General features: G+C 40.9%; 1 long non-coding RNA gene across 1 annotated transcript; it reads right to left on the reverse strand.

Annotated features, from left to right (window-relative positions):
* Positions 1–8,428: 8,428 nt before the first annotated feature.
* On the reverse strand, positions 8,429–11,028 carry LOC144365410 (uncharacterized). Its single transcript, XR_013423814.1, has 3 exons — positions 10,815–11,028; positions 10,188–10,530; positions 8,429–9,913 (listed from the first exon to the last, which is right to left on the reverse strand). It is a non-coding gene; the product is annotated as an uncharacterized LOC144365410 (long non-coding RNA).
* Between the last annotated feature and the right edge of the window lie 1,135 nt (positions 11,029–12,163).

Consider the following 12,163-nt stretch of genomic DNA (forward strand, 5'->3'; position numbering starts at 1 on the left):
ATACGTCAGTCAACTACCATCAGTCAACTACCGTGCACAGGTATGGAGTGAGTGGTAATATACTTAAATTCACCAGAACCAGTCATGACAAGAGCTTGTGTGCTCAAGGACCCGTGACTATTGTGTTCCATTTTCCCTCCCTCAATATTGCCCTGTGTTCACCACTCAGTACCAGACTCAGTTAACAGGAGAATTTCTGATTGGGTCAGATCAAGCCAAACAGTTTAATAGAGCTAGTCAGAGAAGGTGCCATACCCAGCTCTGTAGTAGCTCAAACCATCTGGTCTCAGGCATTTGGGAAATGTCATCAATAAATAAATAATTAAATAGATAAATAAATAAATAGTTATATCATACTACATAGCACATACCCACGTGCTCATGCCAGCAAATGAAGAGCACCGTGAAATCCAAACCTTTGGTTTCCCTCAATGTGACAACCAAGAGGCGAAGTTCTGAGCATTGATGTCACTGTAAAGTCCTGATCATTTTCTTACCTCCCTGCTTACCACTTCTCTTGGCTTGCCCTGCCTAGTAATATCTTTTGTTAATATTGTTTTGTAACTCTGTGTGTGTGTGTGTGTGTGTGTGTGTGTGTGTGTACTCCAAGGATTGTTCTACCCCTCAGCTACACCTTCAACCCTTTTTATGTTATTTTGAGTCAAGGTCTCACTAAGGTTGCCTAGGCTGGCCTTGAACTTGCAATCCTCCAGCCTTAGCCTCCCAAGTCACTGGAATTACAGACCTGTGCCACCATACCCAGCAATTTTGCTACATTTTCAAGATCTTAATGCAAAAGAAGTTCAAATGCAAAGTGTATGAATAGTATATGATAGGCAAGGGTCTCTTCTGCCATCTTTTCTCACCCTCTCAAATGTGTATGGTGTCTGTGATGTCCTTTTAAGACTTTTTTTTTCCTGTGAACATTCAGCTGTGCTCATCCACATGTATTTTTCCAAGTTTTTTTTTAATGCAGTTATATCATACTACTTGTATTTCTCTGCTGCTTTTTTTAAAAAAAAATTAAAAATCAGGACTTTTGTATTAGTACATACAGTGTTTGGAGCATTCTTTTTAAACAGCTATGTAATGGATAGTAATAAACATCCTTTTGTTTCTTATTTACCCATTCTCTCATTGGTCTCCATTTAAACCATCTCCATTTTTTTCCTAATTACAGATGAATCCACGTACGTCTTGCCACACCTGTTCTTGAATACACATGGGTGTTTCTAAAGGCTCTACTCACAGAAGTTATCTTTCTGGATAAAGGTTTCCTGCACAATTTAAATTTTCATAGGAACAGCCATGCGGACCTTTATAAAACATAATGCAAACTTAGAGTAATGCGAAGAACATTCTCAAGTGTTTGAAAACGTTGACCCCTCCTCAGTTACAAAAGAGTTCATGGTTGCTCCCATTTCTATGGGTGTTTCAGGTTTTACCTTCTGAGTTGCCCTCAGATGTTCTGACAAGAATGAAAATGAGTGACTCGTCAGTTTTCTTCTAATGTGAACCTTCAAATTGTCCAAAGCATTTGGATGTCAGTGAGCCCAGTGAATTCTAGAGTCTCAATGTGAAAGTAGATGATCCATACAAAGGAGGTTTCCTGAATGACCCTTCTTCTAGAAATGCAAATCAGAATGTGCCAGATGGCTTTAGTCCATCCATGGTTTTCATAGCGCCCAGAATGAAATCCAGGCCCCTTACTTTGGCCTGTTGGCCTGAGCAACCTGGCCTCTATTGATATGGACCTCACTTCTTATCACTCTAGCAGGGACTCTTCCAGCCACACAGCTGGGTGTTTACTTTCCTAAATACATGGAGACCTGTTTGCATTGGAGTGGAGTTTTTCAGACTCCCTGACTGCTAACCTGTGCAGAAACACACAGTTTCTCCAGACTCAGCCACACGTGCCTATTTGTATGTGTGTACCTGAAACTAAACTCTCACCAAAAAACTTCCACTTGTACCATGATGGATGCTAGTTTCCTCTGTTCTGATTTACTCTCCTCTGTTTCATTTGGGGGAGGGGAAAACCTTCTTAATATCCACTAGACTGATCTTACAATTTACTAATGCAAGGCCCAGGGTTTGCAAAAAGATCACCAGATTCCCTCCCACTGAAGACAGACAGGTCTCGGCTACTCTGCAAGCCTTCCATGTCTCAGCATAAGTATTACCTCCTTTGCTGTTCTATCCCACTTTGTTATTCTATCATAACATCCTGTTTATTTCCTTTATTACAATTGACAAAATTGGAATCATCTATCCACATAACTTTTCTTATCCTTTATTGTTTGTCTTTCCCAAAGAGACTAAAAAGAAGGATCTTGTTTGCTTTGAGCACCACATATAAGATAGTACTTGGAAAATAGTAAGTGCTCAATAAATGCTTATGAATGAATAAAGAGATGCCTTTTTTTTTTTTTTTTTTTAAACACACTTGAGATTTTTGGTTCTCCATTTCACAGTCTGGCACATTCCATATACCCTGCTGCTTTTGATCACAGAAATTTTTCTCAGTAAATTTTTTAACCAGGATCTCCCTGGTTCTCTCCCTCTAAATAAGATATCAAAAGGTGAAAATGCATATTCTATTTCCAGAGGCAGTGTGTGTGGTGGTGTAGTAGGGACTGCAGGCCAGATTGCTTGGATAGTGGGATTCACCTCTTCATCACAGATGACTTGGAATGAAGTGAATGAAAAATTAAAGAAATGTACAAGTTGTTTGCTTCAAGAAAAAAAAAAAACAGAACCAATATCTAAATAGAAATTTGCATTTCACCTGAGAGTTTCCTAAATGTCTAACCTCTACAATACCCTTATGGAAAAGGGTAGAAGATGTCAGTCATAACAACAGTGCTCACTGAGGTTGGTCTTGGTGCCAGGTCCTATCACTTCATCTCATATTCCCCAAAATAGCCCTGCAAGGGTCCCCATGTTAAAAGAGCTGCCAAAGGAGATGGAGTGAGAAGGTGGCATAACTACTAAAAAGTGAGATTGAGATCCAAAAACCAGTTTTTCTGGCTTCTAATTATGTGAAGATGATGTAGTAGACAAAATAATACCCTCCCTGAAAATGTCCACATTTGAATTCCCAGAATTTGTGAATCTGCTAACTTACATGGCCAAAAAAAAAAAAAATACTGTCTATATAATATTTAAAGAAATACTCTCTTCTCTGCAGATTTGCTGCTCCTAGATGGTTCATAAAAATGGAGACATATGATGTGTAGCCTGTTGGCATGTTTTTAAGGTTTGTCCATGTTGAAGCACATGTCACCACCTTCTTCGTTTCTATGACTGAATACTATTCTATTATGAGTGCATACCATATTTTGCTTATTCATTTGTTTATTGATGGGCATTTGGATTATTTCCACCCTTGGAGCATTGGGAATAATGATGCCGTGAACCATTGGCATCCAACTATCTCTTTGAGCTCTTGTTTTCCATTGTTTGGGGAATATACCTAAAAGTGAAATTGGTAGATTGTATGGTGAGTCTATGTTTAACTTTTTGAATATCGCCCCCGAGTGTTTTGCAATGCAGCTACACCATTATTTTCACCATTTTTCTTAAGGAATTCTAATATGTAATGCGTTTTGTTTTCTTAAACTGAACATACTGTCAGATAATTTTAACACTTTTTTGACAACTCTATTTGGTTATTATTAATTAGGATCAATGATAAGTTCAATTTTGTTAGCTTTTTATTTTGGGAGCAAACAGTATAATGATGATGTTAATGATAATAAGAATATTCACCATTATATAGCATATAAAAGTACAAGATCCGGTTATAAACAATTTCTATATATTCAAATTTATTTAACCCTGGAGAAAACTGTAAGAGTTAGGTAGAAGTGTTTATTATTTCTCTCTTCATCTCACAGTTAGTATAATACAAGCACAGCAAATTTATATAACTTTGATATATTCATATAAATTCAATGTTCTCATATGAAATCCATTATTTCTATCATAAGACAAACATTCTCAGTGTTTGGTTCCTGAAACAACAATGCCAATATTATCTGAGAATTTTTTTGGTGAGTTAAGTTCTTGAGCCAGGCCCGGAGCTATTGAATCACAGACTCTACAGGAGTATCCTCCCGACATCTGATTTAAGCCCTCTAGGAAGCCTTCTAGAAGTCCCGATGCAGCTGAAGTTGCAGAAACATTGCCTTAAGAGACATCCTTATGGAGTTAAGTTTGCCAGATAAAATACAGTGCACACAGTCATTTTAATTTTAGAAAACCTATAAATATTTTTTTCACTACAGGTATATCTTGGGTACTGCATCCTATAGTTTTATTTACTGGTGAATGTGCTACATTTCATTGCAAGGATTTGGCAATTGTTTTAGATCTTTCTTTCCAATTTTTTTTTTTTTTGTAAAGGGCTTGAAAGAATGAACTAACAGTCTATGCTGCATCAGGTTCTCAGTGCACTGAAGAAATGATAAAGCCCAGGGTGGAGGTCAGGCTTTGGAAGATGGTATGCAGAACTAGTAGAAGAGGCTAAGAATGTGGGGAAGGGGAGGGGCAATCAAAGTAAAGGGATGTTTCAAATTGATGAAAATCCTTTGTTAAGTGCTTACTGTGCTTTGTGGAAGCCCAAACCCAGCTGAGGATCTGGAGTACCTAGAATGAGGAGAACTCTGAGAAGCTCAAGCTGGGAGGGGAGAGGAGGCTCTCTGCACTGGGGACAGAAGGAATATGTGGGTATGGAATATGTGGGTGTGGCCCTGCACTATGACTTCTTGGCCTCTCCCTGGAGACATAGCAAAGTCACAGAGTGGCTTCATGAGGTCCTAGAGACTGGATCCTAGAGTATGTGTGTCCTGATTTGCCAAAAATCTCCATGTGCCATAAGAAGGGAAGTTTCAGGGATATAAGACCTGAAGGTGACCAAGATTCAGAGACCTCCCCAAAACCTTGGTTGCGGGTAGGGTGCCAGAGAAGAAATATAGACTTTTCTTTCATCTTGGAAACCTTGGAGTTTGAACTGTGAATTCAGTTGCCTAATGAAAATAACATGCGTGATAATTCTTGCCCTTATGAGTATATGGTCTGAGGTTCACAGATGCCCTGCCTCCATCCGACCTGCTACTGTCCCAGGTCCTGTGGCTATCAAGATGGACAGGGCAGTGTGGACCACCAGTATTAGAAAATGGAATTTTGAAAGTTTTAATGGACTCTTGAAAACCTCTCTCTATGATTAAATTAGAAGTAAAGAAAAGTTTTGTTGGGAGGGGAATTTATACATATGCTAATGTTCTATTGTATGGCTGGATTTGTGTTGAGCTTTTACACAATTCACACATGAGCAAAGTCAGTTGCATGATTTCATGCTACAAATGGAAAACTGAGAGCTAGAGGTGATTAGCCATTCTCCCACTGTCTACTGGGACTGTCATAACAAAGGCCCACAACCAGAGCAGCAGGCACCACAGAAATTCCTTCTCTTATTATTATGGTCTGGATGTGAGGTGTCCCCCAAAAGCTCACGTGTGAGACAATGCAAGAAGGTTTGGAGAAGAAACGATTAGATTATAAGCCATAACCTAATCAATGCATTAAACCCTGGTGGGATTAACTGAGTGGTAACTGGAGGCAGGTGAGGTGTGCCTGGAGGAGGTGAGAATTGGGGCATGGCTATGGGGTATATATTTGTATGTATATTTGGCAAGTGAAGATCTGTGTCTCTCTGCCTCCTGATTGTCGTGTGAGCTGCTTCCCTCTGCCTCACTCTTCCACCATGATGGTCAGCCTCACCTCAAGCCCTGAGGATCAGAGCCAGCCTTCTATGGACTAAGGCTTCCTCAACTGTAAGCCCTCAAATCAACTGTTCGTCCTCTACAATTGTTCTGGTTGGGTCTTTAAGTCATAGTGTGAAAAAGCTGACTAAAACACTCCTGGTTCTGGAGGCTGAAGTCCAAGATCAAGGTGTTGGCAGGGCTGGTTTCTTCTGGGGCCTGTCAGCTTGGCTTGTAGATGGTCATCTTCTCACGGTGTGTTCACCTAGCCTTCCTTCTGTACATGTCTGAGTCTAAACATCCCCTTCTTATAGATACACCAGTTGCATTGGATTAGCACCCACCCTAATGACCTGATTTAACCTTAATTGCATCCTTAGATCTCCAAATATAGTCACATTCTGAGAAATTCATCACATGAATTTGGGAGACCACACCTGAGCCTATCGCAGGCTGGTCCTAGAATCCAGAATTTCAAACTCAAATGTCCTGTTTGATTTAGGGGAAACTTTCCCATTTGATTCCATCTGCATGTTATTTTAATCTGACAAGTGTGTATTCTCTCGGCCACTTGTGTACCAATGAGTATTTCCTGAAAACCTACTGTTTTGTCAGGCATTATTTTTAGTGCTGGGGTCAGGGCTGTGGAAAGTGTGGGCAAAGACCTTATTTCTGTATGAGTCATCTCCTCTAGCCAGGAGATGGTTGGAAAATGAACCAACAAGAGAATATTGGGTAACTGTTACACAGAAAATTCAAACAGTGACTTACACAATCTATTCACTTCATCATTAGTCATCCGAAAGGGGTAGGCGTTTTCACGAAAATGACATTTAAGCTCAGATATAAACAATGAGAAGAGGCAGCCAGGTGATGTCCTGTGAGGAAAGGAATCCAAGGAGGACAAAACCCAAGAACCTTGTGATGATGTGTTCAAGGACCTCAAATGAATTGGGTATGAGAGAATGGCCTGAAAATGTATAGGCATGTGCTAAGATTCTTCCTCATTTCGGGTTTTGCCAATATGCATCCCAATAAATTAACTCACCTAATTGTGAGGACCCCTCATAAGTTGAACGATGATAAAACTTATGAGTTAAGTGATTTTCCTGTGGTCACAAAGTCAGTAGCAGCAGACCTGTGTAGAACTGCGTTTTTACACTGCAGTTTTCTCTATGGTGTTGAGAAATCAATTTAGATTGTTGTAACTATTTTTGTGTTTTTATTTATTTATTTTTCTCTTTTTGGTAATGAAATTGGGTAAAGAAAATATCAGAGAGCATCATAAATATCTTAGCATGGTGGATAAAACTTTTATTATTACTTTATCTGATAAAGTCAGGAAGGTACCTCCCTCTTTACAAATACCTCAGCGTTTGCAGGGTCAGGAAGTAAAATGTATTTCTGAGGGTCAAGGTTAACGAGATAGGGAAACAACATACCTCCAAGAAAACACAGATTTCCACTTGCTTTGCTTTCCTTCTAAATCTCCAGCACTGGTCACATATTCAGTACACATTTGTTGGGGAAAGAAGGTTGCCGGAGAACATTCCCTATAGGTATCTGGGTTCCTTGGCAGTGTTGAAATTTCATTCTAAACAAAATATGAGAAGCCATTGAAAGGGTCTCGTGCAAAGAGTTCAACTTGATCTAGTTTGTGATTTTAAAATCCCATCCTCCGTTCTAAGGGTTTATTTTGGGTAAGAGGTGTAATAATGGAAATGAAGGGCTTCTTAGATAGCCCTACAATTGTTAAGAATAACTTGTGGTAGGATAACCACAGAGAAATAAAGTAGAGGTATTTGAGATACATGCTCTACACGAAGATGAACTATGGTACTGAGGAGGGTTCCAGAGAGAAGGTAATTAAAGAATCAAAGACGATTTTTGACTTAATAAAGTCAAGCTATAGGGAAGAAATTAGCTTGAGGGTAAAGAGGTTGATATTGCAGAGAAGGGGAAGATTTAGGGGTTCAAGCATGAAGGGAATGGATGATCTCCACAAAAAAATGTTCTCCAAGTATGTGGTGTGTCCTCAACCCAGGCTAATAACACATTAGGAAAATACTAACTCTGTCCAGAAGTATAGATTCGACTTCAGTAGTTGTGTGATTGTTGGAAAAATTAAAAAGCCAGAAGTAACCTTAGAGTAATAAAGACCATTTGATACATTTAACTATAGGATGTGGTTAGGGGAAGAGCACATTTGGGCCACCTTGGTTGTCTCCAGCAGAAAAGATAACATTCATTTGTAAAATGATGTGTTTCCAAATCATGATTCTTGAGTTATCACATTTGATCTTTGTGCCCTCTCCTGACGATATTATTATTATACTCCTTGGATATGCGTTGGAGCTCAGGAAGGGAAAATCAAATGTGTATTGAGCATATATTTTATGCTAGACCCAATTCTTGAAACTTCTGAATGCTATTTCATTTAATCATCCATGTAGCCTGGGAAGTTGTCATTGCCATTCTCATTATACAGATGTCACTCCCGTTGTACAGATGTCACTCCCATTGTACAGATGTCGTTCCCACTGAGCTGTGAACAGACCAACCAGGATTTGGTTCCCAGTTTTCTGACTCCTGGTCTGATGCTCCATGTGGACTGCAATTACTTTCTTTTTTTTTTTTTCTTTACCAATTTCCTAGACTTGATCTTTAATTTTTTTCCATATTTTATTGGTGTATTACAATTGTACCTAATGGTGGGATTCATGTTACACATTTGTAGGGGCAACAAGTATAACAACATAGTTTGGCCAATGTCATTTCCTAGTATTTCCCCATATCCCAGTGATTTCTAACAGTCACCCCCTCTTTTCTATGTCCCAAATCTCATAATTCCAAGGGCTTCTCTTTAAAGTTTTGCCCTGCTGCTGAAAGTTGAAAAGGTGGAATTCAACTGAGATCTTTTTCAGTGGTTCCTGTTACTCTGAAAAATGGGGTCAAGAGACTTAACTACCCAACTGAGGGATGACAAAGACCATGGACCTTTCTATAGATTAGATCGTGAATGTTCCCCAAAGACCTGTGTGCTGAAGATCTGATACCTTGTCAGTGGTGTTCCTGGGACCTTTAGGAGGTGGGGCCTAGAGGAAGGAGTTTAGGTCTTTGGGGGAGTGGGCCCTTGGAGGGAATTTTGCTATCCTGGCCTCTCCTCTTTCTCCTTGCTTTCAATGAAGTGAGTAGGTTGCTCCGGTTGCTCCACCATATGGTTGCCACCATGATATGTTATCTCACCACAGATCTATGATATGGGGCCAACAAATCATGGACTGGAGCCTCTGAAAACACGATCCAAATTAAATGCTTTTTAAGTTGATTGTCTCAGGTAACTTGTTACAGTAATGGCATGCTGACTCACACAAATTTCTGCTTGCAAAAGGCTGTGGATTTCTTAAAATGTTTTATTTGGGCTTAATTTTAAGCTAGTTTGAATAAGCACAGTGGAAAGAATGTCTGTCTATTCTTTATGCCAATCATGATTTGTTAACATAATTCCATTTGTATAGCGTAAGTGGGATCAATTTTTTCAGCACTATTCTTACTCAAGGATCCTATACATCTAGTAGCTTTTTTTAATTTCTCATTTGAATTGCCTTATGGTCAGCACCCTTATTCATTCTTTACCATCCATGTTCTCAAGTTAAGTTTTTTTTTTTTTTTCCAGAATTTCCTTCTCACACTGTGACTAAAAAGTCTGGTTGTCCCTGACTTGGGTTGGATTAGGATCACTGTTCTACCTCTTATTAGCTGTTGTAACTTTTGGAGACATAGTTACTTCATTTGAAAAATGCAGTAACAGCTCTGGAATGTTAATGAAGTTCCATGACATCAGGTGAGACGGTGTCGTGATTGCAGTAGACAGCATGCTTCTCTTCTTTCCAAATTCCTGTAACGAAATTGTGCCCACCAAGGAGATGCTGTTAAGGGATGGAATGTTTGGGAAGTGGTTAGGTCATGAGGCCAGGTTCCTCCTGAATGGGATTAGTGACTTGGCAAAAGGAACCCCAGAGGGTTCTCTTGCCCCCTTTGCTCCATGTGAGGGTCCAACTATATGTCAGCAGTCTGCAGTCCAGAGGCGGGCCTTCACCAGAACCCAGTCACGCCAGCACTTTGATCTTGGATTTCTGCCTTAGGAACTGTGAAAAAGAAATGTGCATGTGTGTGTGTGTGTGTGTGTGTGCGTGTGTGTGTGTGTGTGTGTGTGTGTGTGTGTGGAGAGAGAGAGAGAGAGAGAGAGAGAGAGAGAGAGAGAGAGAGAGAGAGAGAGGATGAGGCTGGCTTCAAATTGCAATATTCCTGCCTCAGCCTCCAGAGTTGCTGGGGTTATAGGCACATACCACTCACTGCCCCTAACTCCAGCCCTATTTATTGTATTATATTATATTTTATTTTCTCACAGGGTCTCACTACCTCAATCTCATGAGCTTTTCACTTCAGCCTTCCGAGTAGTTTGGATCATAGGTATTTACCACTGTGCCTTACTGTGTGTGTTCTTGTTGCTTTTCTTCCTTTTTTGAAGAAGCCACCCCGTGTGTGTGACTCATTATAGCAATATTTCATTACTACAATGGCCCTTCTTCCATCACAACAATGAAATACTGAGACAGGATGAGATTATAAAGAAAAGAGGTTCATTTGCTCACAATCTGGCAGGTTCAAGGGGAAGGCACTGGCGTTAGCTCAGCTCCAGTGAGAGTCGTCTTGGCTCCTTCACACCGTGGTGGAGCGCAGGTGACCGAGGAAGAGAGCATTGCTAGAAACAGGAAGCCAGAGAGTAAGTGGGGTCCCACAGCAGTGGACTAAGGGCTTCCCATTAGGCACCAGCTCCCAAAAGTTCTGCACTACTTCCTGGTACCACCACCCACCGTGGGGCCAAGCTTCCATCCCATAAACCTTGAGGGACAGACAGCAGAGAAGCCCTAGCATAGCCCAAATAGGCCAACAGAGTGACAGAACCAGACACAGAGCACATCCCCCTAGAAGTGCAAACCCACTTGCAAAGCCCCTACTGAGCCTGTTACATTTGTAGTGTTGTACTTGCTAATCCAAGAGTGCATTTCCATGCCATCTAGCAATGGCTGCTCCGGTGAAGTCTACCCTTCATCCGCAGAGCACCCCATCTTACAGGTCATCCAGCCTCTCCCATGTGGTCCTGTGGATATTCTCACAATCTGACAAACCAGCACACGCCTGTGGATCTCAGCCTCCAGGTCCCTGCTGCCGCTGTGTATAGCATTTTGATAGGTTGATACCTGCAGGAAAATGTTCATATCAAGGCTGAATATTAACTTAGTGAGTATAAACACTAATTCCTTTGTTTACAAATGTGGAAGAAGCTGAGGGAGGGAATCAGGCAACTGTGTTCAAGGTCACACAGCTAATAATGACTTAATCCTGAGACTATTTAACTTCCAAAACCACGTCCAGTCTCCTTGGATTCAAAGGACTTGTTTCCACACCTGGTGACCTTGGGTTAAGATGTCACTGGTTAGAGGAGGAAGAGAGGGAGTTTAGAAGGATGGTTTTGGCTTCCTTGCCTATCTAGGCTTTGAAAAGTACCTAGACAGAGAAATGTTCCTTGTCTTTTTGTTCCGGGAAAATAGTCAAGCTTACTGGTCAACTTTAGGCCAGAGATCAGACTTAACTGGTTAATTATTCACAGAGTTTAAACAGCTGAGACAAGTCAGAAGTACAAAGCTAACAGAACAAACTTTTGGAAAATAACTTTTTGAAGCAGAACATACAGATATTCTAAGAGATGGAATGTGAGCCAACGGAAAGGAACACGACCCCGGAGCCAGGAGGACTCCTCTCACCAGCTGCGCATTATTAGACAAGTCACGTGATAAGTCACCTCCACTTGGTCACTGGGAAAATGAGGATAATTATCTTGAGGAGAAATTTAGTCAGATACAAGAGGTGCCCAGTTCTGAGCTCAATGCCTGGCACCAGGAGTGGAGAGCTAACATATTTTCTGACTTGGAATAGGACAGAGAACAAACCAGTCACTATGATTCAGCATCTCAGAGGCTCTTGGCACTCCAGGAGTTAACCCTTACATTGCTGAATTGTGGGGCAAGGATTCTGTCATTTACGGCCCAGTATGGGAATCATTTAGTAGCTATATCCACATGTCTGGCTTGAAAAGCAACCCTGCCCATCCATAGAAGAAAGTGCTCAGCCAGGCTGGGGGCGGTGGCAGACGCCTGTAATCCCAGAGGCTCAGAAGCCTGAGGCAGGAGGATTGCAATTTCAAAGCCAGCCTCAGCAACTTGGAGAGGCCCCAAGCAACTCAGAGAGACCCTGTCTCTAAATAAAATACAAAAAGAGCTGGGGATATGGCTCAGTGGTTGAGTGCCTCTGGGTTCAATTCCCAGTACCCCCAA

This window comes from Ictidomys tridecemlineatus, chromosome 7 (assembly GCF_052094955.1).
Source record: "Ictidomys tridecemlineatus isolate mIctTri1 chromosome 7, mIctTri1.hap1, whole genome shotgun sequence".
NCBI lineage: Eukaryota > Metazoa > Chordata > Mammalia > Rodentia > Sciuridae > Ictidomys > Ictidomys tridecemlineatus.